Consider the following 25,952-nt stretch of genomic DNA (forward strand, 5'->3'; position numbering starts at 1 on the left):
TGTTAATAGTAGTTTGCTTATGTTAGCATGTTAATGCAAATATTACTCTATTAATCTATAATAAATTACTATTAAAGACTCTAAGGAAACCCAAAACCCTACTCTAACCCTAACTCAAAACCTAACCCTACCCTACCCCATAACCCTAACCCTAACTCTAACCCTAACCCTAACCCTAACCCTAACCCTAACCCTAACCTAAGGTTAGAGTTAGAGTTAGATAGAGAGTTAGAGTTAGAGTTAGGTTAGAGTTAGGGTTAGGTATATAGATAAAAACGAGTTTCACCCTCATTAATTCCACCCTCGTTAGCATATGCGATCTGATTGGCCAAAGCTTACCTGTCCGTATCTTTTGAAGCGTAGGTCCGATGTGCACATAACTGGTATCGTTGGATTCAGAAGGCGGCCTTCTTTCAGGTAGCGTGGATCTATGGAAGAAAGGATGTCGTTTTCAAATCCAATGTGACCGTACATCAGTCTAAAGCGTGACAAAAAGGAAGCCAGTCATCGATAAAAACAAGAAATACATCCAAACGAAATAACCCGTGAAATCATTTGTCTTTTTAGGAACAAGGTATCACTAGCCTGAATAAAAATAGTTTTCCAGCCAGTTCGTGTGCGTCTGTGTGTTTTGACTGCATATGCGTGTGAGTGTGCACACGTGCGTGTGAGTGTGCACAGGAGTGTACGTGTGTGTTTGTGAAAGAGAGAGAGAGTGCATCATTAAAATTAGACTGGAAAGATGTCTTTGAGTGAAGTCATCCGCTCAAGAGCTCCGCCTGGAGTGTCAAATCCTGCTAAAATATTGGAATCCTAATCAGTTTTTTACACATGGCTATTCACAGTTTTATCCAGGAGAGGGCGACCGAGAAGCCAAGGGTTATATCCTGGAGAATATGATATTAGTTTTATGATATTTCTGTACAGAATTTGATGAAGCGTCTGGTTGATAAAGGTTTACAGAGTCTAGGGACTGGCACGTTTAAAAACGGTGGGGCCAGGGGTCAGTGGGTTACGGTCAGTGGGGCTAAGGCTAGCAGTTTTGTTTGGGGCTAAGGCTAGCAGTTTTGAGGGTTAAGGTTTAGGGGCTAGTTTGGGGTCAGTTGCAACTAGGTATATAGATACAGTTTTATCCAGGAGAGGGCGACTGAGAAGCCAAGGGTTATATCCTGGAGAATATGATAGATAGATAGATAGATAGTTGGATAGATGGATAGATGGATAGATAGATGGATAGAGTTTCACCCTCTCGTGGTGCTTTTTGTGTTTCGCACGTGTGTTGCACGGTCAGAGTACACTTACTTTTCATGAAGACAGGCCAAACCTCCGGCTCCGGGCTCCTAGGGGCAGGTCTGTCACGAAGAAGCCACGGTTCAGAAGTTCTCCTGCGAGGTTCTGCACAAATGGAGGGCACAAATGTGGCTGTGGTCCCACGTCCTAGCTCTAAGCATCCAGTGCTTGCTGGACTCCGTCTTTTGAACCTCTGAGGCTATTTGTTCCGGCGTGCTGTTTCTCGCCAGGTGGACAGGTAGGTTCTCCTGCGGTCTGTGCCAAACCAAGCAGTGAAGCGCCGGTCAGCTTTTCTAAAAAGGGGGGAGAGAGGACATGAAATAAATGATTCCTACAAGTCAAGTCAGTCAAGTCACCTTTATGCATATAGCGCTTTAAACAAAATACATTGCGTCGAAGCAACTGAACAACATTCATTAGGAAAACAGTGTGTCAATAATGCAAATTGTTAGTTAAAGGCAGTTCATCATTGAATTCAGTGATGTCATCTCTGTTCAGTTAAATAGTGTCTGTGCATTTATTTGCAATCAAGTCAACGACAACGCTGTAGATGAAGTGACCCCAACTGAACAAGCCAGAGGCGACAGCGGCAAGGAACCGAAACTCCATCGGTGACAGAATGGAGAAAAAAACCTTGGGAGAAACCAGGCTCAGTTCTCCTCTGACCAGACGAAACCAGTAGTTCAATTTAAGGCTGCAGCTTCCAGAAGAGATCAGATGTGCTAAAACACTAGTCACATTTAAATCTAGACTCAAAACGCGTCTTTTTAGCTGTGCATTTATTGAATGAGCACTGTGCAATGTCCGAACTGATTGCACTATATTTTCAATGTTTTATTTTATTTTATTTTTTTATGTAAAATAATTTTCTAAATGTTTTTAAATGTTTTAATCATTTTAAAAGTTTTAAAATTGCTTGTTTTATTTTTGTTATTATTTTTCTTCATGATTATTTTACTTTCTTTTATGTAAAGCACTTTGAATTACCATTGTGTATGAAATGTGCTATATAAATAAACTTGCCTTGCCTAATGATATAGCAAGTACATAGGGTGTTATGGGAAGTGTTCCCGGTTCCGGTTTACCTAATCAATGCAGCCTAAAAATCCTTTAACGGATTTGGATATTAAAAGCATATTAGTATGTTATGTGTGAGCCAGGTTAAAGAGATGGGTCTTTAATCTAGATTTAAACTGCAAGAGTGTGTCTGCCTCCCGAACAATGTTAGGGAAGATATTCCAGAGTTTAGGCGCCAAATAGGAAAAGGATCTGCCGCCCGCAGTTGATTTTAATATTCTAGGTATTATCAAATTGCCTGAGTTTTGAGAACGTAGCGGACGTAGAGGAGTATAATGTAAAAGGAGCTCATTCAAATACTGAGGTGCAAAACCATTCAGGGCTTTATAAGTAATGAGGAATATTTTAAAATCTATACGATGTTTGATAGGGAGCCAGTGCAGTGTTGACAGGACAGGGCTAGTATGGTCATATACTTCCTGGTTCTAGTAAGAACTCTTGTTGCTGCATTTTGGACTAGCTGTAGTTTGTTTACTAAGTATGCAGAACAACCATCCAATAGAGCATTACAATAATCTAACCTTGAGGTCATAAATGCATGGATTAACATTTCTGCATTTGACATTGAGAGCATAGGCCGTAATTTAGATATATTTTTGAGATGGAAAAATGCAGTTTTACAAATGCTAGAAACGTGGCTTTCTAAGGAAAGATTGCAATCAAATAGCACACCTAGGTTCCTAACCGATGACGGAGAATTGACAGATGATTTTAAAGAATCAGACATGAGTTAAAGAAATTTAGAAAGGCAAACAACAAAAAACAGCCATCAGCAGCAGAGCGAGACCTGTGCCATTAGCATTTCCATTGTGTAATGGTGTCAATGGGTCTTCAAAGTGCAGTGTTTTTGTAAAGGCACAGACAGTCTTGAAAACTTGAAAAATCACTCTAACTTTGCTATCAAAACAGGAATACATTTCATAACACAATTTTAACGCACACATTCCAGTGCAAACACGTTTTTTGGTTTAGCTTAGCCCATTGACAAATAACACTCAGCTTTCTTTACCCAACAGCTAGGTTCATTTGTATTCTTTTCCATAAAACAATAAACAACATCTTACGCTTGACTACACGTGAATGACAGTGAACCTCTTGATGACTGAGCTTATAGATATCCGGACAGGAAACAATATACTAAGCAAGGAAAGCATTTGTTTACAGTTTATTTACACTGCAGTTTAAACTGTTAAACAAAGACATGCAATTGTAAAACAAAAACACACATATTACCTCCTCTCAGCTTGTTCAGCCATTGCAAAAGGACTCGAAGTAAGTGAGGGTCCGGGTCAGATGTGAAACTTTGATGAAAAATCCCAAAGGACAGCTTTGATTTCACTGTCACCTCCACTCAGTTGATACAGTAACAGTGGGGGGGGAGCAGTCTCACCTTCAGTGATGTCACCGAAGCAGAGCCAGTGAGCTGTGGGCACAGTACATTTGCAGCAATTTCAAACTGACACAAAGACACACTGACACACACACACACACACGCACACACACACAGAGAGATAGCCTTGTAGCATCAAATTAACTTAGTCCGTCAGATCATGCAACAATTAATGTTTATAAAAAAATAAATAATGAAGGATCATGCAGGACTGAGGGATAATGGACCAGCAAATGACCAAATGCTCCCTATGACAAACTGTTTTGGTCAAACAAAAGGAAAAGAAAGAAATCCCAACATCTCTCCATTCTAATCTGAAGCACTTTTTTCATCTTTAACCATTAGTTTTTTGCCTCTTTTGGGCTCAGGTGTTTGGCCATCCTTCTCCTTCTTGCCCTTGGTGACTAATTTCTGCCGGTATCTGCCCAAAACTGTTGTTTTAGAACAAATATAGAAAGTATGATTGGTAGAACAAATCAGAACTCTTAAATGTGAATTGTGAACATTTTTTTTATTAACTATAAAACATACAACAAAACAATAAAACTATAACATTTAAATCATAAAACCAAAGAACTCTTAAAACTATTACATGAACTAAAAACAGAACCATAAAACAGACACAGTGATCTGGGGAGGTGTTTGATCCCTGGATCAAACTGTTGTCCAGTTCACCATATCCATAAAGACATCAAACTCGTCCAAGGCCTGGGTCAGAGCTTCGGCCATGGCCCACAGTATCATGTAATATATTAGGCATATATTATTATATATATTTATTTTTTCCAATATATTCCAATATACATCCAAACGAAATAACCCGTGAAATCATTTGTCTTTTTAGGAACAAGGTATCACTAGCCTGAATAAAAATAGTTTTCCAGCCAGTTCGTGTGCGTCTGTGTGTTTTGACTGCATATGCGTGTGAGTGTGCACACGTGCGTGTGAGTGTGCACAGGAGTGTACGTGTGTGTTTGTGAAAGAGAGAGAGAGTGCATCATTAAAATTAGACTGGAAAGATGTCTTTGAGTGAAGTCATCCGCTCAAGAGCTCCGCCTGGAGTGTCAAATCCTGCTAAAATATTGGAATCCTAATCAGTTTTTTACACATGGCTATTCACAGTTTTATCCAGGAGAGGGCGACCGAGAAGCCAAGGGTTATATCCTGGAGAATATGATATTAGTTTTATGATATTTCTGTACAGAATTTGATGAAGCGTCTGGTTGATAAAGGTTTACAGAGTCTAGGGACTGGCACGTTTAAAAACGGTGGGGCCAGGGGTCAGTGGGTTACGGTCAGTGGGGCTAAGGCTAGCAGTTTTGTTTGGGGCTAAGGCTAGCAGTTTTGAGGGTTAAGGTTTAGGGGCTAGTTTGGGGTCAGTTGCAGCTAGGTATATAGATAAAAACGAGTTTCACCCTCATTAATTCCACCCTCGTTAGCATATGCGATCTGATTGGCCAAAGCTTACCTGTCCGTATCTTTTGAAGCGTAGGTCCGATGTGCACATAACCGGTATCGTTGGATTCAGAAGGCGGCCTTCTTTCAGGTAGCGTGGATCTATGGAAGAAAGGATGTCGTTTTCAAATCCAATGTGACCGTACATCAGTCTAAAGCGTGACAAAAAGGAAGCCAGTCATCGATAAAAACAAGAAATACATCCAAACGAAATAACCCGTCAAATCATTTGTCTTTTTAGGAACAAGGTATCACTAGCCTGAATAAAAATAGTTTTCCAGCCAGTTCGTGTGCGTCTGTGTGTTTTGACTGCATATGCGTGTGAGTGTGCACACGTGCGTGTGAGTGTGCACAGGAGTGTACGTGTGTGTTTGTGAAAGAGAGAGAGAGTGCATCATTAAAATTAGACTGGAAAGATGTCTTTGAGTGAAGTCATCCGCTCAAGAGCTCCGCCTGGAGTGTCAAATCCTGCTAAAATATTGGAATCCTAATCAGTTTTTTACACATGGCTATTCACAGTTTTATCCAGGAGAGGGCGACCGAGAAGCCAAGGGTTATATCCTGGAGAATATGATATTCGTTTTATGATATTTCTGTACAGAATTTGATGAAGCGTCTGGTTGATAAAGGTTTACAGAGTCTAGGGACTGGCACGTTTAAAAACGGTGGGGCCAGGGGTCAGTGGGTTACGGTCAGTGGGGCTAAGGCTAGCAGTTTTGTTTGGGGCTAAGGCTAGCAGTTTTGAGGGTTAAGGTTTAGGGGCTAGTTTGGGGTCAGTTGCAGCTAGGTATATAGATAAAAACGAGTTTCACCCTCATTAATTCCACCCTCGTTAGCATATGCGATCTGATTGGCCAAAGCTTACCTGTCCGTATCTTTTGAAGCGTAGGTCCGATGTGCACATAACTGGTATCGTTGGATTCAGAAGGCGGCCTTCTTTCAGGTAGCGTGGATCTATGGAAGAAAGGATGTCGTTTTCAAATCCAATGTGACCGTACATCAGTCTAAAGCGTGACAAAAAGGAAGCCAGTCATCGATAAAAACAAGAAATACATCCAAACGAAATAACCCGTGAAATCATTTGTCTTTTTAGGAACAAGGTATCACTAGCCTGAATAAAAATAGTTTTCCAGCCAGTTCGTGTGCGTCTGTGTGTTTTGACTGCATATGCGTGTGAGTGTGCACACGTGCGTGTGAGTGTGCACAGGAGTGTATGTGTGTGTTTGTGAAAGAGAGAGAGAGTGCATCATTAAAATTAGACTGGAAAGATGTCTTTGAGTGAAGTCATCCGCTCAAGAGCTCCGCCTGGAGTGTCAAATCCTGCTAAAATATTGGAATCCTAATCAGTTTTTTACACATGGCTATTCACAGTTTTATCCAGGAGAGGGCGACCGAGAAGCCAAGGGTTATATCCTGGAGAATATGATATTAGTTTTATGATATTTCTGTACAGAATTTGATGAAGCGTCTGGTTGATAAAGGTTTACAGAGTCTAGGGACTGGCACGTTTAAAAACGGTGGGGCCAGGGGTCAGTGGGTTACGGTCAGTGGGGCTAAGGCTAGCAGTTTTGTTTGGGGCTAAGGCTAGCAGTTTTGAGGGTTAAGGTTTAGGGGCTAGTTTGGGGTCAGTTGCAGCTAGGTATATAGATAAAAACGAGTTTCACCCTCATTAATTCCACCCTCGTTAGCATATGCGATCTGATTGGCCAAAGCTTACCTGTCCGTATCTTTTGAAGCGTAGGTCCGATGTGCACATAACTGGTATCGTTGGATTCAGAAGGCGGCCTTCTTTCAGGTAGCGTGGATCTATGGAAGAAAGGATGTCGTTTTCAAATCCAATGTGACCGTACATCAGTCTAAAGCGTGACAAAAAGGAAGCCAGTCATCGATAAAAACAAGAAATACATCCAAACGAAATAACCCGTCAAATCATTTGTCTTTTTAGGAACAAGGTATCACTAGCCTGAATAAAAATAGTTTTCCAGCCAGTTCGTGTGCGTCTGTGTGTTTTGACTGCATATGCGTGTGAGTGTGCACACGTGCGTGTGAGTGTGCACAGGAGTGTATGTGTGTGTTTGTGAAAGAGAGAGAGAGTGCATCATTAAAATTAGACTGGAAAGATGTCTTTGAGTGAAGTCATCCGCTCAAGAGCTCCGCCTGGAGTGTCAAATCCTGCTAAAATATTGGAATCCTAATCAGTTTTTTACACATGGCTATTCACAGTTTTATCCAGGAGAGGGCGACCGAGAAGCCAAGGGTTATATCCTGGAGAATATGATATTAGTTTTATGATATTTCTGTACAGAATTTGATGAAGCGTCTGGTTGATAAAGGTTTACAGAGTCTAGGGACTGGCACGTTTAAAAACGGTGGGGCCAGGGGTCAGTGGGTTACGGTCAGTGGGGCTAAGGCTAGCAGTTTTGTTTGGGGCTAAGGCTAGCAGTTTTGAGGGTTAAGGTTTAGGGGCTAGTTTGGGGTCAGTTGCAGCTAGGTATATAGATAAAAACGAGTTTCACCCTCATTAATTCCACCCTCGTTAGCATATGCGATCTGATTGGCCAAAGCTTACCTGTCCGTATCTTTTGAAGCGTAGGTCCGATGTGCACATAACTGGTATCGTTGGATTCAGAAGGCGGCCTTCTTTCAGGTAGCGTGGATCTATGGAAGAAAGGATGTCGTTTTCAAATCCAATGTGACCGTACATCAGTCTAAAGCGTGACAAAAAGGAAGCCAGTCATCGATAAAAACAAGAAATACATCCAAACGAAATAACCCGTCAAATCATTTGTCTTTTTAGGAACAAGGTATCACTAGCCTGAATAAAAATAGTTTTCCAGCCAGTTCGTGTGCGTCTGTGTGTTTTGACTGCATATGCGTGTGAGTGTGCACACGTGCGTGTGAGTGTGCACAGGAGTGTATGTGTGTGTTTGTGAAAGAGAGAGAGAGTGCATCATTAAAATTAGACTGGAAAGATGTCTTTGAGTGAAGTCATCCGCTCAAGAGCTCCGCCTGGAGTGTCAAATCCTGCTAAAATATTGGAATCCTAATCAGTTTTTTACACATGGCTATTCACAGTTTTATCCAGGAGAGGGCGACCGAGAAGCCAAGGGTTATATCCTGGAGAATATGATATTAGTTTTATGATATTTCTGTACAGAATTTGATGAAGCGTCTGGTTGATAAAGGTTTACAGAGTCTAGGGACTGGCACGTTTAAAAACGGTGGGGCCAGGGGTCAGTGGGTTACGGTCAGTGGGGCTAAGGCTAGCAGTTTTGTTTGGGGCTAAGGCTAGCAGTTTTGAGGGTTAAGGTTTAGGGGCTAGTTTGGGGTCAGTTGCAGCTAGGTATATAGATAAAAACGAGTTTCACCCTCATTAATTCCACCCTCGTTAGCATATGCGATCTGATTGGCCAAAGCTTACCTGTCCGTATCTTTTGAAGCGTAGGTCCGATGTGCACATAACTGGTATCGTTGGATTCAGAAGGCGGCCTTCTTTCAGGTAGCATGGATCTATGGAAGAAAGGATGTCGTTTTCAAATCCAATGTGACCGTACATCAGTCTAAAGCGTGACAAAAAGGAAGCCAGTCATCGATAAAAACAAGAAATACATCCAAACGAAATAACCCGTGAAATCATTTGTCTTTTTAGGAACAAGGTATCACTAGCCTGAATAAAAATAGTTTTCCAGCCAGTTCGTGTGCGTCTGTGTGTTTTGACTGCATATGCGTGTGAGTGTGCACACGTGCGTGTGAGTGTGCACAGGAGTGTATGTGTGTGTTTGTGAAAGAGAGAGAGAGTGCATCATTAAAATTAGACTGGAAAGATGTCTTTGAGTGAAGTCATCCGCTCAAGAGCTCCGCCTGGAGTGTCAAATCCTGCTAAAATATTGGAATCCTAATCAGTTTTTTACACATGGCTATTCACAGTTTTATCCAGGAGAGGGCGACCGAGAAGCCAAGGGTTATATCCTGGAGAATATGATATTAGTTTTATGATATTTCTGTACAGAATTTGATGAAGCGTCTGGTTGATAAAGGTTTACAGAGTCTAGGGACTGGCACGTTTAAAAACGGTGGGGCCAGGGGTCAGTGGGTTACGGTCAGTGGGGCTAAGGCTAGCAGTTTTGTTTGGGGCTAAGGCTAGCAGTTTTGAGGGTTAAGGTTTAGGGGCTAGTTTGGGGTCAGTTGCAGCTAGGTATATAGATAAAAACGAGTTTCACCCTCATTAATTCCACCCTCGTTAGCATATGCGATCTGATTGGCCAAAGCTTACCTGTCCGTATCTTTTGAAGCGTAGGTCCGATGTGCACATAACTGGTATCGTTGGATTCAGAAGGCGGCCTTCTTTCAGGTAGCGTGGATCTATGGAAGAAAGGATGTCGTTTTCAAATCCAATGTGACCGTACATCAGTCTAAAGCGTGACAAAAAGGAAGCCAGTCATCGATAAAAACAAGAAATACATCCAAACGAAATAACCCGTCAAATCATTTGTCTTTTTAGGAACAAGGTATCACTAGCCTGAATAAAAATAGTTTTCCAGCCAGTTCGTGTGCGTCTGTGTGTTTTGACTGCATATGCGTGTGAGTGTGCACACGTGCGTGTGAGTGTGCACAGGAGTGTACGTGTGTGTTTGTGAAAGAGAGAGAGAGTGCATCATTAAAATTAGACTGGAAAGATGTCTTTGAGTGAAGTCATCCGCTCAAGAGCTCCGCCTGGAGTGTCAAATCCTGCTAAAATATTGGAATCCTAATCAGTTTTTTACACATGGCTATTCACAGTTTTATCCAGGAGAGGGCGACCGAGAAGCCAAGGGTTATATCCTGGAGAATATGATATTAGTTTTATGATATTTCTGTACAGAATTTGATGAAGCGTCTGGTTGATAAAGGTTTACAGAGTCTAGGGACTGGCACGTTTAAAAACGGTGGGGCCAGGGGTCAGTGGGTTACGGTCAGTGGGGCTAAGGCTAGCAGTTTTGTTTGGGGCTAAGGCTAGCAGTTTTGAGGGTTAAGGTTTAGGGGCTAGTTTGGGGTCAGTTGCAGCTAGGTATATAGATAAAAACGAGTTTCACCCTCATTAATTCCACCCTCGTTAGCATATGCGATCTGATTGGCCAAAGCTTACCTGTCCGTATCTTTTGAAGCGTAGGTCCGATGTGCACATAACTGGTATCGTTGGATTCAGAAGGCGGCCTTCTTTCAGGTAGCGTGGATCTATGGAAGAAAGGATGTCGTTTTCAAATCCAATGTGACCGTACATCAGTCTAAAGCGTGACAAAAAGGAAGCCAGTCATCGATAAAAACAAGAAATACATCCAAACGAAATAACCCGTGAAATCATTTGTCTTTTTAGGAACAAGGTATCACTAGCCTGAATAAAAATAGTTTTCCAGCCAGTTCGTGTGCGTCTGTGTGTTTTGACTGCATATGCGTGTGAGTGTGCACACGTGCGTGTGAGTGTGCACAGGAGTGTACGTGTGTGTTTGTGAAAGAGAGAGAGAGTGCATCATTAAAATTAGACTGGAAAGATGTCTTTGAGTGAAGTCATCCGCTCAAGAGCTCCGCCTGGAGTGTCAAATCCTGCTAAAATATTGGAATCCTAATCAGTTTTTTTACACATGGCTATTCACAGTTTTATCCAGGAGAGGGCGACCGAGAAGCCAAGGGTTATATCCTGGAGAATATGATATTAGTTTTATGATATTTCTGTACAGAATTTGATGAAGCGTCTGGTTGATAAAGGTTTACAGAGTCTAGGGACTGGCACGTTTAAAAACGGTGGGGCCAGGGGTCAGTGGGTTACGGTCAGTGGGGCTAAGGCTAGCAGTTTTGTTTGGGGCTAAGGCTAGCAGTTTTGAGGGTTAAGGTTTAGGGGCTAGTTTGGGGTCAGTTGCAGCTAGGTATATAGATAAAAACGAGTTTCACCCTCATTAATTCCACCCTCGTTAGCATATGCGATCTGATTGGCCAAAGCTTACCTGTCCGTATCTTTTGAAGCGTAGGTCCGATGTGCACATAACCGGTATCGTTGGATTCAGAAGGCGGCCTTCTTTCAGGTAGCGTGGATCTATGGAAGAAAGGATGTCGTTTTCAAATCCAATGTGACCGTACATCAGTCTAAAGCGTGACAAAAAGGAAGCCAGTCATCGATAAAAACAAGAAATACATCCAAACGAAATAACCCGTGAAATCATTTGTCTTTTTAGGAACAAGGTATCACTAGCCTGAATAAAAATAGTTTTCCAGCCAGTTCGTGTGCGTCTGTGTGTTTTGACTGCATATGCGTGTGAGTGTGCACACGTGCGTGTGAGTGTGCACAGGAGTGTACGTGTGTGTTTGTGAAAGAGAGAGAGAGTGCATCATTAAAATTAGACTGGAAAGATGTCTTTGAGTGAAGTCATCCGCTCAAGAGCTCCGCCTGGAGTGTCAAATCCTGCTAAAATATTGGAATCCTAATCAGTTTTTTACACATGGCTATTCACAGTTTTATCCAGGAGAGGGCGACCGAGAAGCCAAGGGTTATATCCTGGAGAATATGATATTAGTTTTATGATATTTCTGTACAGAATTTGATGAAGCGTCTGGTTGATAAAGGTTTACAGAGTCTAGGGACTGGCACGTTTAAAAACGGTGGGGCCAGGGGTCAGTGGGTTACGGTCAGTGGGGCTAAGGCTAGCAGTTTTGTTTGGGGCTAAGGCTAGCAGTTTTGAGGGTTAAGGTTTAGGGGCTAGTTTGGGGTCAGTTGCAGCTAGGTATATAGATAAAAACGAGTTTCACCCTCATTAATTCCACCCTCGTTAGCATATGCGATCTGATTGGCCAAAGCTTACCTGTCCGTATCTTTTGAAGCGTAGGTCCGATGTGCACATAACTGGTATCGTTGGATTCAGAAGGCGGCCTTCTTTCAGGTAGCGTGGATCTATGGAAGAAAGGATGTCGTTTTCAAATCCAATGTGACCGTACATCAGTCTAAAGCGTGACAAAAAGGAAGCCAGTCATCGATAAAAACAAGAAATACATCCAAACGAAATAACCCGTGAAATCATTTGTCTTTTTAGGAACAAGGTATCACTAGCCTGAATAAAAATAGTTTTCCAGCCAGTTCGTGTGCGTCTGTGTGTTTTGACTGCATATGCGTGTGAGTGTGCACACGTGCGTGTGAGTGTGCACAGGAGTGTACGTGTGTGTTTGTGAAAGAGAGAGAGAGTGCATCATTAAAATTAGACTGGAAAGATGTCTTTGAGTGAAGTCATCCGCTCAAGAGCTCCGCCTGGAGTGTCAAATCCTGCTAAAATATTGGAATCCTAATCAGTTTTTTACACATGGCTATTCACAGTTTTATCCAGGAGAGGGCGACCGAGAAGCCAAGGGTTATATCCTGGAGAATATGATATTAGTTTTATGATATTTCTGTACAGAATTTGATGAAGCGTCTGGTTGATAAAGGTTTACAGAGTCTAGGGACTGGCACGTTTAAAAACGGTGGGGCCAGGGGTCAGTGGGTTACGGTCAGTGGGGCTAAGGCTAGCAGTTTTGTTTGGGGCTAAGGCTAGCAGTTTTGAGGGTTAAGGTTTAGGGGCTAGTTTGGGGTCAGTTGCAGCTAGGTATATAGATAAAAACGAGTTTCACCCTCATTAATTCCACCCTCGTTAGCATATGCGATCTGATTGGCCAAAGCTTACCTGTCCGTATCTTTTGAAGCGTAGGTCCGATGTGCACATAACTGGTATCGTTGGATTCAGAAGGCGGCCTTCTTTCAGGTAGCGTGGATCTATGGAAGAAAGGATGTCGTTTTCAAATCCAATGTGACCGTACATCAGTCTAAAGCGTGACAAAAAGGAAGCCAGTCATCGATAAAAACAAGAAATACATCCAAACGAAATAACCCGTGAAATCATTTGTCTTTTTAGGAACAAGGTATCACTAGCCTGAATAAAAATAGTTTTCCAGCCAGTTCGTGTGCGTCTGTGTGTTTTGACTGCATATGCGTGTGAGTGTGCACACGTGCGTGTGAGTGTGCACAGGAGTGTATGTGTGTGTTTGTGAAAGAGAGAGAGAGTGCATCATTAAAATTAGACTGGAAAGATGTCTTTGAGTGAAGTCATCCGCTCAAGAGCTCCGCCTGGAGTGTCAAATCCTGCTAAAATATTGGAATCCTAATCAGTTTTTTACACATGGCTATTCACAGTTTTATCCAGGAGAGGGCGACCGAGAAGCCAAGGGTTATATCCTGGAGAATATGATATTAGTTTTATGATATTTCTGTACAGAATTTGATGAAGCGTCTGGTTGATAAAGGTTTACAGAGTCTAGGGACTGGCACGTTTAAAAACGGTGGGGCCAGGGGTCAGTGGGTTACGGTCAGTGGGGCTAAGGCTAGCAGTTTTGTTTGGGGCTAAGGCTAGCAGTTTTGAGGGTTAAGGTTTAGGGGCTAGTTTGGGGTCAGTTGCAGCTAGGTATATAGATAAAAACGAGTTTCACCCTCATTAATTCCACCCTCGTTAGCATATGCGATCTGATTGGCCAAAGCTTACCTGTCCGTATCTTTTGAAGCGTAGGTCCGATGTGCACATAACTGGTATCGTTGGATTCAGAAGGCGGCCTTCTTTCAGGTAGCGTGGATCTATGGAAGAAAGGATGTCGTTTTCAAATCCAATGTGACCGTACATCAGTCTAAAGCGTGACAAAAAGGAAGCCAGTCATCGATAAAAACAAGAAATACATCCAAAGGAAATAACCCGTGAAATCATTTGTCTTTTTAGGAACAAGGTATCACTAGCCTGAATAAAAATAGTTTTCCAGCCAGTTCGTGTGCGTCTGTGTGTTTTGACTGCATATGCGTGTGAGTGTGCACACGTGCGTGTGAGTGTGCACAGGAGTGTATGTGTGTGTTTGTGAAAGAGAGAGAGAGTGCATCATTAAAATTAGACTGGAAAGATGTCTTTGAGTGAAGTCATCCGCTCAAGAGCTCCGCCTGGAGTGTCAAATCCTGCTAAAATATTGGAATCCTAATCAGTTTTTTACACATGGCTATTCACAGTTTTATCCAGGAGAGGGCGACCGAGAAGCCAAGGGTTATATCCTGGAGAATATGATATTAGTTTTATGATATTTCTGTACAGAATTTGATGAAGCGTCTGGTTGATAAAGGTTTACAGAGTCTAGGGACTGGCACGTTTAAAAACGGTGGGGCCAGGGGTCAGTGGGTTACGGTCAGTGGGGCTAAGGCTAGCAGTTTTGTTTGGGGCTAAGGCTAGCAGTTTTGAGGGTTAAGGTTTAGGGGCTAGTTTGGGGTCAGTTGCAGCTAGGTATATAGATAAAAACGAGTTTCACCCTCATTAATTCCACCCTCGTTAGCATATGCGATCTGATTGGCCAAAGCTTACCTGTCCGTATCTTTTGAAGCGTAGGTCCGATGTGCACATAACTGGTATCGTTGGATTCAGAAGGCGGCCTTCTTTCAGGTAGCGTGGATCTATGGAAGAAAGGATGTCGTTTTCAAATCCAATGTGACCGTACATCAGTCTAAAGCGTGACAAAAAGGAAGCCAGTCATCGATAAAAACAAGAAATACATCCAAACGAAATAACCCGTGAAATCATTTGTCTTTTTAGGAACAAGGTATCACTAGCCTGAATAAAAATAGTTTTCCAGCCAGTTCGTGTGCGTCTGTGTGTTTTGACTGCATATGCGTGTGAGTGTGCACACGTGCGTGTGAGTGTGCACAGGAGTGTATGTGTGTGTTTGTGAAAGAGAGAGAGAGTGCATCATTAAAATTAGACTGGAAAGATGTCTTTGAGTGAAGTCATCCGCTCAAGAGCTCCGCCTGGAGTGTCAAATCCTGCTAAAATATTGGAATCCTAATCAGTTTTTTACACATGGCTATTCACAGTTTTATCCAGGAGAGGGCGACCGAGAAGCCAAGGGTTATATCCTGGAGAATATGATATTAGTTTTATGATATTTCTGTACAGAATTTGATGAAGCGTCTGGTTGATAAAGGTTTACAGAGTCTAGGGACTGGCACGTTTAAAAACGGTGGGGCCAGGGGTCAGTGGGTTACGGTCAGTGGGGCTAAGGCTAGCAGTTTTGTTTGGGGCTAAGGCTAGCAGTTTTGAGGGTTAAGGTTTAGGGGCTAGTTTGGGGTCAGTTGCAGCTAGGTATATAGATAAAAACGAGTTTCACCCTCATTAATTCCACCCTCGTTAGCATATGCGATCTGATTGGCCAAAGCTTACCTGTCCGTATCTTTTGAAGCGTAGGTCCGATGTGCACATAACTGGTATCGTTGGATTCAGAAGGCGGCCTTCTTTCAGGTAGCGTGGATCTATGGAAGAAAGGATGTCGTTTTCAAATCCAATGTGACCGTACATCAGTCTAAAGCGTGACAAAAAGGAAGCCAGTCATCGATAAAAACAAGAAATACATCCAAACGAAATAACCCGTGAAATCATTTGTCTTTTTAGGAACAAGGTATCACTAGCCTGAATAAAAATAGTTTTCCAGCCAGTTCGTGTGCGTCTGTGTGTTTTGACTGCATATGCGTGTGAGTGTGCACACGTGCGTGTGAGTGTGCACAGGAGTGTATGTGTGTGTTTGTGAAAGAGAGAGAGAGTGCATCATTAAAATTAGACTGGAAAGATGTCTTTGAGTGAAGTCATCCGCTCAAGAGCTCCGCCTGGAGTGTCAAATCCTGCTAAAATATTGGAATCCTAATCAGTTTTTTACACATGGCTATTCACAGTTTTATCCAGGAGAGGGCGACCGAGAAGCCAAGGGTTATATCCTGGAGAATATGATATTAGTTTTATGATATTTCTGTACAGAATTTGATGAAGCGTCTGGTTGATAAAGGTTTACAGAGTCTAGGGACTGGCACGTTTAAAAACGGTGGGGCCAGGGGTCAGTGGGTTACGGTCAGTGGGGCTAAGGCTAGCAGTTTTGTTTGGGGCTAAGGCTAGCAGTTTTGAGGGTTAAGGTTTAGGGGCTAGTTTGGGGTCAGTTGCAGCTAGGTATATAGATAAAAACGAGTTTCACCCTCATTAATTCCACCCTCGTTAGCATATGCGATCTGATTGGCCAAAGCTTACCTGTCCGTATCTTTTGAAGCGTAGGTCCGATGTGCACATAACTGGTATCGTTGGATTCAGAAGGCGGCCTTCTTTCAGGTAGCGTGGATCTATGGAAGAAAGGATGTCGTTTTCAAATCCAATGTGACCGTACATCAGTCTAAAGCGTGACAAAAAGGAAGCCAGTCATCGATAAAAACAAGAAATACATCCAAACGAAATAACCCGTGAAATCATTTGTCTTTTTAGGAACAAGGTATCACTAGCCTGAATAAAAATAGTTTTCCAGCCAGTTCGTGTGCGTCTGTGTGTTTTGACTGCATATGCGTGTGAGTGTGCACACGTGCGTGTGAGTGTGCACACGTGCGTGTGAGTGTGCACAGGAGTGTATGTGTGTGTTTGTGAAAGAGAGAGAGAGTGCATCATTAAAATTAGACTGGAAAGATGTCTTTGAGTGAAGTCATCCGCTCAAGAGCTCCGCCTGGAGTGTCAAATCCTGCTAAAATATTGGAATCCTAATCAGTTTTTTACACATGGCTATTCACAGTTTTATCCAAGAGAGGGCGACCGAGAAGCCAAGGGTTATATCCTGGAGAATATGATATTAGTTTTATGATATTTCTGTACAGAATTTGATGAAGCGTCTGGTTGATAAAGGTTTACAGAGTCTAGGGACTGGCACGATTAAAAACGGTGGGGCCAGGGGTCAGTGGGTTACGGTCAGTGGGGCTAAGGCTAGCAGTTTTGTTTGGGGCTAAGGCTAGCAGTTTTGAGGGTTAAGGTTTAGGGGCTAGTTTGGGGTCAGTTGCAGCTAGGTATATAGATAAAAACGAGTTTCACCCTCATTAATTCCACCCTCGTTAGCATATGCGATCTGATTGGCCAAAGCTTACCTGTCCGTATCTTTTGAAGCGTAGGTCCGATGTGCACATAACTGGTATCGTTGGATTCAGAAGGCGGCCTTCTTTCAGGTAGCGTGGATCTATGGAAGAAAGGATGTCGTTTTCAAATCCAATGTGACCGTACATCAGTCTAAAGCGTGACAAAAAGGAAGCCAGTCATCGATAAAAACAAGAAATACATCCAAACGAAATAACCCGTGAAATCATTTGTCTTTTTAGGAACAAGGTATCACTAGCCTGAATAAAAATAGTTTTCCAGCCAGTTCGTGTGCGTCTGTGTGTTTTGACTGCATATGCGTGTGAGTGTGCACACGTGCGTGTGAGTGTGCACAGGAGTGTATGTGTGTGTTTGTGAAAGAGAGAGAGAGTGCATCATTAAAATTAGACTGGAAAGATGTCTTTGAGTGAAGTCATCCGCTCAAGAGCTCCGCCTGGAGTGTCAAATCCTGCTAAAATATTGGAATCCTAATCAGTTTTTTACACATGGCTATTCACAGTTTTATCCAGGAGAGGGCGACCGAGAAGCCAAGGGTTATATCCTGGAGAATATGATATTAGTTTTATGATATTTCTGTACAGAATTTGATGAAGCGTCTGGTTGATAAAGGTTTACAGAGTCTAGGGACTGGCACGTTTAAAAACGGTGGGGCCAGGGGTCAGTGGGTTACGGTCAGTGGGGCTAAGGCTAGCAGTTTTGTTTGGGGCTAAGGCTAGCAGTTTTGAGGGTTAAGGTTTAGGGGCTAGTTTGGGGTCAGTTGCAGCTAGGTATATAGATAAAAACGAGTTTCACCCTCATTAATTCCACCCTCGTTAGCATATGCGATCTGATTGGCCAAAGCTTACCTGTCCGTATCTTTTGAAGCGTAGGTCCGATGTGCACATAACTGGTATCGTTGGATTCAGAAGGCGGCCTTCTTTCAGGTAGCGTGGATCTATGGAAGAAAGGATGTCGTTTTCAAATCCAATGTGACCGTACATCAGTCTAAAGCGTGACAAAAAGGAAGCCAGTCATCGATAAAAACAAGAAATACATCCAAACGAAATAACCCGTGAAATCATTTGTCTTTTTAGGAACAAGGTATCACTAGCCTGAATAAAAATAGTTTTCCAGCCAGTTCGTGTGCGTCTGTGTGTTTTGACTGCATATGCGTGTGAGTGTGCACACGTGCGTGTGAGTGTGCACAGGAGTGTATGTGTGTGTTTGTGAAAGAGAGAGAGAGTGCATCATTAAAATTAGACTGGAAAGATGTCTTTGAGTGAAGTCATCCGCTCAAGAGCTCCGCCTGGAGTGTCAAATCCTGCTAAAATATTGGAATCCTAATCAGTTTTTTACACATGGCTATTCACAGTTTTATCCAGGAGAGGGCGACCGAGAAGCCAAGGGTTATATCCTGGAGAATATGATATTAGTTTTATGATATTTCTGTACAGAATTTGATGAAGCGTCTGGTTGATAAAGGTTTACAGAGTCTAGGGACTGGCACGTTTAAAAACGGTGGGGCCAGGGGTCAGTGGGTTACGGTCAGTGGGGCTAAGGCTAGCAGTTTTGTTTGGGGCTAAGGCTAGCAGTTTTGAGGGTTAAGGTTTAGGGGCTAGTTTGGGGTCAGTTGCAGCTAGGTATATAGATAAAAACGAGTTTCACCCTCATTAATTCCACCCTCGTTAGCATATGCGATCTGATTGGCCAAAGCTTACCTGTCCGTATCTTTTGAAGCGTAGGTCCGATGTGCACATAACTGGTATCGTTGGATTCAGAAGGCGGCCTTCTTTCAGGTAGCGTGGATCTATGGAAGAAAGGATGTCGTTTTCAAATCCAATGTGACCGTACATCAGTCTAAAGCGTGACAAAAAGGAAGCCAGTCATCGATAAAAACAAGAAATACATCCAAACGAAATAACCCGTCAAATCATTTGTCTTTTTAGGAACAAGGTATCACTAGCCTGAATAAAAATAGTTTTCCAGCCAGTTCGTGTGCGTCTGTGTGTTTTGACTGCATATGCGTGTGAGTGTGCACACGTGCGTGTGAGTGTGCACAGGAGTGTATGTGTGTGTTTGTGAAAGAGAGAGAGAGTGCATCATTAAAATTAGACTGGAAAGATGTCTTTGAGTGAAGTCATCCGCTCAAGAGCTCCGCCTGGAGTGTCAAATCCTGCTAAAATATTGGAATCCTAATCAGTTTTTTACACATGGCTATTCACAGTTTTATCCAGGAGAGGGCGACCGAGAAGCCAAGGGTTATATCCTGGAGAATATGATATTAGTTTTATGATATTTCTGTACAGAATTTGATGAAGCGTCTGGTTGATAAAGGTTTACAGAGTCTAGGGACTGGCACGTTTAAAAACGGTGGGGCCAGGGGTCAGTGGGTTACGGTCAGTGGGGCTAAGGCTAGCAGTTTTGTTTGGGGCTAAGGCTAGCAGTTTTGAGGGTTAAGGTTTAGGGGCTAGTTTGGGGTCAGTTGCAGCTAGGTATATAGATAAAAACGAGTTTCACCCTCATTAATTCCACCCTCGTTAGCATATGCGATCTGATTGGCCAAAGCTTACCTGTCCGTATCTTTTGAAGCGTAGGTCCGATGTGCACATAACCGGTATCGTTGGATTCAGAAGGCGGCCTTCTTTCAGGTAGCGTGGATCTATGGAAGAAAGGATGTCGTTTTCAAATCCAATGTGACCGTACATCAGTCTAAAGCGTGACAAAAAGGAAGCCAGTCATCGATAAAAACAAGAAATACATCCAAACGAAATAACCCGTGAAATCATTTGTCTTTTTAGGAACAAGGTATCACTAGCCTGAATAAAAATAGTTTTCCAGCCAGTTCGTGTGCGTCTGTGTGTTTTGACTGCATATGCGTGTGAGTGTGCACACGTGCGTGTGAGTGTGCACAGGAGTGTATGTGTGTGTTTGTGAAAGAGAGAGAGAGTGCATCATTAAAATTAGACTGGAAAGATGTCTTTGAGTGAAGTCATCCGCTCAAGAGCTCCGCCTGGAGTGTCAAATCCTGCTAAAATATTGGAATCCTAATCAGTTTTTTACACATGGCTATTCACAGTTTTATCCAAGAGAGGGCGACCGAGAAGCCAAGGGTTATATCCTGGAGAATATGATATTAGTTTTATGATATTTCTGTACAGAATTTGATGAAGCGTCTGGTTGATAAAGGTTTACAGAGTCTAGGGACTGGCACGATTAAAAACGGTGGGGCCAGGGGTCAGTGGGTTACGGTCAGTGGGGCTAAGGCTAGCAGTTTTGTTTGGGGCTAAGGCTAGCAGTTTTGAGGGTTAAGGTTTAGGGGCTAGTTTGGGGTCAGTTGCAGCTAGGTATATAGATAAAAACGAGTTTCACCCTCATTAATTCCACCCTCGTTAGCATATGCGATCTGATTGGCCAAAGCTTACCTGTCCGTATCTTTTGAAGCGTAGGTCCGATGTGCACATAACTGGTATCGTTGGATTCAGAAGGCGGCCTTCTTTCAGGTAGCGTGGATCTATGGAAGAAAGGATGTCGTTTTCAAATCCAATGTGACCGTACATCAGTCTAAAGCGTGACAAAAAGGAAGCCAGTCATCGATAAAAACAAGAAATACATCCAAACGAAATAACCCGTGAAATCATTTGTCTTTTTAGGAACAAGGTATCACTAGCCTGAATAAAAATAGTTTTCCAGCCAGTTCGTGTGCGTCTGTGTGTTTTGACTGCATATGCGTGTGAGTGTGCACACGTGCGTGTGAGTGTGCACAGGAGTGTATGTGTGTGTTTGTGAAAGAGAGAGAGAGTGCATCATTAAAATTAGACTGGAAAGATGTCTTTGAGTGAAGTCATCCGCTCAAGAGCTCCGCCTGGAGTGTCAAATCCTGCTAAAATATTGGAATCCTAATCAGTTTTTTACACATGGCTATTCACAGTTTTATCCAGGAGAGGGCGACCGAGAAGCCAAGGGTTATATCCTGGAGAATATGATATTAGTTTTATGATATTTCTGTACAGAATTTGATGAAGCGTCTGGTTGATAAAGGTTTACAGAGTCTAGGGACTGGCACGTTTAAAAACGGTGGGGCCAGGGGTCAGTGGGTTACGGTCAGTGGGGCTAAGGCTAGCAGTTTTGTTTGGGGCTAAGGCTAGCAGTTTTGAGGGTTAAGGTTTAGGGGCTAGTTTGGGGTCAGTTGCAGCTAGGTATATAGATAAAAACGAGTTTCACCCTCATTAATTCCACCCTCGTTAGCATATGCGATCTGATTGGCCAAAGCTTACCTGTCCGTATCTTTTGAAGCGTAGGTCCGATGTGCACATAACTGGTATCGTTGGATTCAGAAGGCGGCCTTCTTTCAGGTAGCGTGGATCTATGGAAGAAAGGATGTCGTTTTCAAATCCAATGTGACCGTACATCAGTCTAAAGCGTGACAAAAAGGAAGCCAGTCATCGATAAAAACAAGAAATACATCCAAACGAAATAACCCGTCAAATCATTTGTCTTTTTAGGAACAAGGTATCACTAGCCTGAATAAAAATAGTTTTCCAGCCAGTTCGTGTGCGTCTGTGTGTTTTGACTGCATATGCGTGTGAGTGTGCACACGTGCGTGTGAGTGTGCACAGGAGTGTATGTGTGTGTTTGTGAAAGAGAGAGAGAGTGCATCATTAAAATTAGACTGGAAAGATGTCTTTGAGTGAAGTCATCCGCTCAAGAGCTCCGCCTGGAGTGTCAAATCCTGCTAAAATATTGGAATCCTAATCAGTTTTTTACACATGGCTATTCACAGTTTTATCCAGGAGAGGGCGACCGAGAAGCCAAGGGTTATATCCTGGAGAATATGATATTAGTTTTATGATATTTCTGTACAGAATTTGATGAAGCGTCTGGTTGATAAAGGTTTACAGAGTCTAGGGACTGGCACGTTTAAAAACGGTGGGGCCAGGGGTCAGTGGGTTACGGTCAGTGGGGCTAAGGCTAGCAGTTTTGTTTGGGGCTAAGGCTAGCAGTTTTGAGGGTTAAGGTTTAGGGGCTAGTTTGGGGTCAGTTGCAGCTAGGTATATAGATAAAAACGAGTTTCACCCTCATTAATTCCACCCTCGTTAGCATATGCGATCTGATTGGCCAAAGCTTACCTGTCCGTATCTTTTGAAGCGTAGGTCCGATGTGCACATAACTGGTATCGTTGGATTCAGAAGGCGGCCTTCTTTCAGGTAGCGTGGATCTATGGAAGAAAGGATGTCGTTTTCAAATCCAATGTGACCGTACATCAGTCTAAAGCGTGACAAAAAGGAAGCCAGTCATCGATAAAAACAAGAAATACATCCAAACGAAATAACCCGTGAAATCATTTGTCTTTTTAGGAACAAGGTATCACTAGCCTGAATAAAAATAGTTTTCCAGCCAGTTCGTGTGCGTCTGTGTGTTTTGACTGCATATGCGTGTGAGTGTGCACACGTGCGTGTGAGTGTGCACAGGAGTGTACGTGTGTGTTTGTGAAAGAGAGAGAGAGTGCATCATTAAAATTAGACTGGAAAGATGTCTTTGAGTGAAGTCATCCGCTCAAGAGCTCCGCCTGGAGTGTCAAATCCTGCTAAAATATTGGAATCCTAATCAGTTTTTTACACATGGCTATTCACAGTTTTATCCAGGAGAGGGCGACCGAGAAGCCAAGGGTTATATCCTGGAGAATATGATATTAGTTTTATGATATTTCTGTACAGAATTTGATGAAGCGTCTGGTTGATAAAGGTTTACAGAGTCTAGGGACTGGCACGTTTAAAAACGGTGGGGCCAGGGGTCAGTGGGTTACGGTCAGTGGGGCTAAGGCTAGCAGTTTTGTTTGGGGCTAAGGCTAGCAGTTTTGAGGGTTAAGGTTTAGGGGCTAGTTTGGGGTCAGTTGCAACTAGGTATATAGATACAGTTTTATCCAGGAGAGGGCGACTGAGAAGCCAAGGGTTATATCCTGGAGAATATGATAGATAGATAGATAGATAGTTGGATAGATGGATAGATGGATAGATAGATGGATAGAGTTTCACCCTCTCGTGGTGCTTTTTGTGTTTCGCACGTGTGTTGCACGGTCAGAGTACACTTACTTTTCATGAAGACAGGCCAAACCTCCGGCTCCGGGCTCCTAGGGGCAGGTCTGTCACGAAGAAGCCACGGTTCAGAAGTTCTCCTGCGAGGTTCTGCACAAATGGAGGGCACAAATGTGGCTGTGGTCCCACGTCCTAGCTCTAAGCATCCAGTGCTTGCTGGACTCCGTCTTTTGAACCTCTGAGGCTATTTGTTCCGGCGTGCTGTTTCTCGCCAGGTGGACAGGTAGGTTCTCCTGCGGTCTGTGCCAAACCAAGCAGTGAAGCGCCGGTCAGCTTTTCTAAAAAGGGGGGAGAGAGGACATGAAATAAATGATTCCTACAAGTCAAGTCAGTCAAGTCACCTTTATGCATATAGCGCTTTAAACAAAATACATTGCGTCGAAGCAACTGAACAACATTCATTAGGAAAACAGTGTGTCAATAATGCAAATTGTTAGTTAAAGGCAGTTCATCATTGAATTCAGTGATGTCATCTCTGTTCAGTTAAATAGTGTCTGTGCATTTATTTGCAATCAAGTCAACGACAACGCTGTAGATGAAGTGACCCCAACTGAACAAGCCAGAGGCGACAGCGGCAAGGAACCGAAACTCCATCGGTGACAGAATGGAGAAAAAAACCTTGGGAGAAACCAGGCTCAGTTCTCCTCTGACCAGACGAAACCAGTAGTTCAATTTAAGGCTGCAGCTTCCAGAAGAGATCAGATGTGCTAAAACACTAGTCACATTTAAATCTAGACTCAAAACGCGTCTTTTTAGCTGTGCATTTATTGAATGAGCACTGTGCAATGTCCGAACTGATTGCACTATATTTTCAATGTTTTATTTTATTTTATTTTTTTATGTAAAATAATTTTCTAAATGTTTTTAAATGTTTTAATCATTTTAAAAGTTTTAAAATTGCTTGTTTTATTTTTGTTATTATTTTTCTTCATGATTATTTTACTTTCTTTTATGTAAAGCACTTTGAATTACCATTGTGTATGAAATGTGCTATATAAATAAACTTGCCTTGCCTAATGATATAGCAAGTACATAGGGTGTTATGGGAAGTGTTCCCGGTTCCGGTTTACCTAATCAATGCAGCCTAAAAATCCTTTAACGGATTTGGATATTAAAAGCATATTAGTATGTTATGTGTGAGCCAGGTTAAAGAGATGGGTCTTTAATCTAGATTTAAACTGCAAGAGTGTGTCTGCCTCCCGAACAATGTTAGGGAAGATATTCCAGAGTTTAGGCGCCAAATAGGAAAAGGATCTGCCGCCCGCAGTTGATTTTAATATTCTAGGTATTATCAAATTGCCTGAGTTTTGAGAACGTAGCGGACGTAGAGGAGTATAATGTAAAAGGAGCTCATTCAAATACTGAGGTGCAAAACCATTCAGGGCTTTATAAGTAATGAGGAATATTTTAAAATCTATACGATGTTTGATAGGGAGCCAGTGCAGTGTTGACAGGACAGGGCTAGTATGGTCATATACTTCCTGGTTCTAGTAAGAACTCTTGTTGCTGCATTTTGGACTAGCTGTAGTTTGTTTACTAAGTATGCAGAACAACCATCCAATAGAGCATTACAATAATCTAACCTTGAGGTCATAAATGCATGGATTAACATTTCTGCATTTGACATTGAGAGCATAGGCCGTAATTTAGATATATTTTTGAGATGGAAAAATGCAGTTTTACAAATGCTAGAAACGTGGCTTTCTAAGGAAAGATTGCAATCAAATAGCACACCTAGGTTCCTAACCGATGACGGAGAATTGACAGATGATTTTAAAGAATCAGACATGAGTTAAAGAAATTTAGAAAGGCAAACAACAAAAAACAGCCATCAGCAGCAGAGCGAGACCTGTGCCATTAGCATTTCCATTGTGTAATGGTGTCAATGGGTCTTCAAAGTGCAGTGTTTTTGTAAAGGCACAGACAGTCTTGAAAACTTGAAAAATCACTCTAACTTTGCTATCAAAACAGGAATACATTTCATAACACAATTTTAACGCACACATTCCAGTGCAAACACGTTTTTTGGTTTAGCTTAGCCCATTGACAAATAACACTCAGCTTTCTTTACCCAACAGCTAGGTTCATTTGTATTCTTTTCCATAAAACAATAAACAACATCTTACGCTTGACTACACGTGAATGACAGTGAACCTCTTGATGACTGAGCTTATAGATATCCGGACAGGAAACAATATACTAAGCAAGGAAAGCATTTGTTTACAGTTTATTTACACTGCAGTTTAAACTGTTAAACAAAGACATGCAATTGTAAAACAAAAACACACATATTACCTCCTCTCAGCTTGTTCAGCCATTGCAAAAGGACTCGAAGTAAGTGAGGGTCCGGGTCAGATGTGAAACTTTGATGAAAAATCCCAAAGGACAGCTTTGATTTCACTGTCACCTCCACTCAGTTGATACAGTAACAGTGGGGGGGGGGGGAGCAGTCTCACCTTCAGTGATGTCACCGAAGCAGAGCCAGTGAGCTGTGGGCACAGTACATTTGCAGCAATTTCAAACTGACACAAAGACACACTGACACACACACACACACACGCACACACACACAGAGAGATAGCCTTGTAGCATCAAATTAACTTAGTCCGTCAGATCATGCAACAATTAATGTTTATAAAAAAATAAATAATGAAGGATCATGCAGGACTGAGGGATAATGGACCAGCAAATGACCAAATG

At 42.4% G+C, this 25,952-nt stretch overlaps 1 long non-coding RNA gene across 36 annotated transcripts; it reads right to left on the bottom strand.

The window, feature by feature from the left end:
• Positions 1-339: 339 nt before the first annotated feature.
• On the bottom strand, positions 340-25,867 carry LOC127968731 (uncharacterized). 36 transcript variants are annotated; one of them, XR_008156097.1, is made up of 7 exons: positions 25,548-25,867; positions 23,250-23,530; positions 6,078-6,166; positions 3,758-3,790; positions 3,601-3,668; positions 1,303-1,583; positions 340-428 (listed from the first exon to the last, which is right to left on the bottom strand). It is a non-coding gene; the product is annotated as an uncharacterized LOC127968731 (long non-coding RNA). The 36 variants fall into 36 exon arrangements; XR_008156098.1 differs by lacking the exon at positions 6,078-6,166 and adding an exon at positions 6,930-7,018; XR_008156099.1 differs by lacking the exon at positions 6,078-6,166 and adding an exon at positions 7,782-7,870.
• Between the last annotated feature and the right edge of the window lie 85 nt (positions 25,868-25,952).

Source organism: Carassius gibelio, chromosome B12, assembly GCF_023724105.1.
Source record: "Carassius gibelio isolate Cgi1373 ecotype wild population from Czech Republic chromosome B12, carGib1.2-hapl.c, whole genome shotgun sequence".
NCBI lineage: Eukaryota > Metazoa > Chordata > Actinopteri > Cypriniformes > Cyprinidae > Carassius > Carassius gibelio.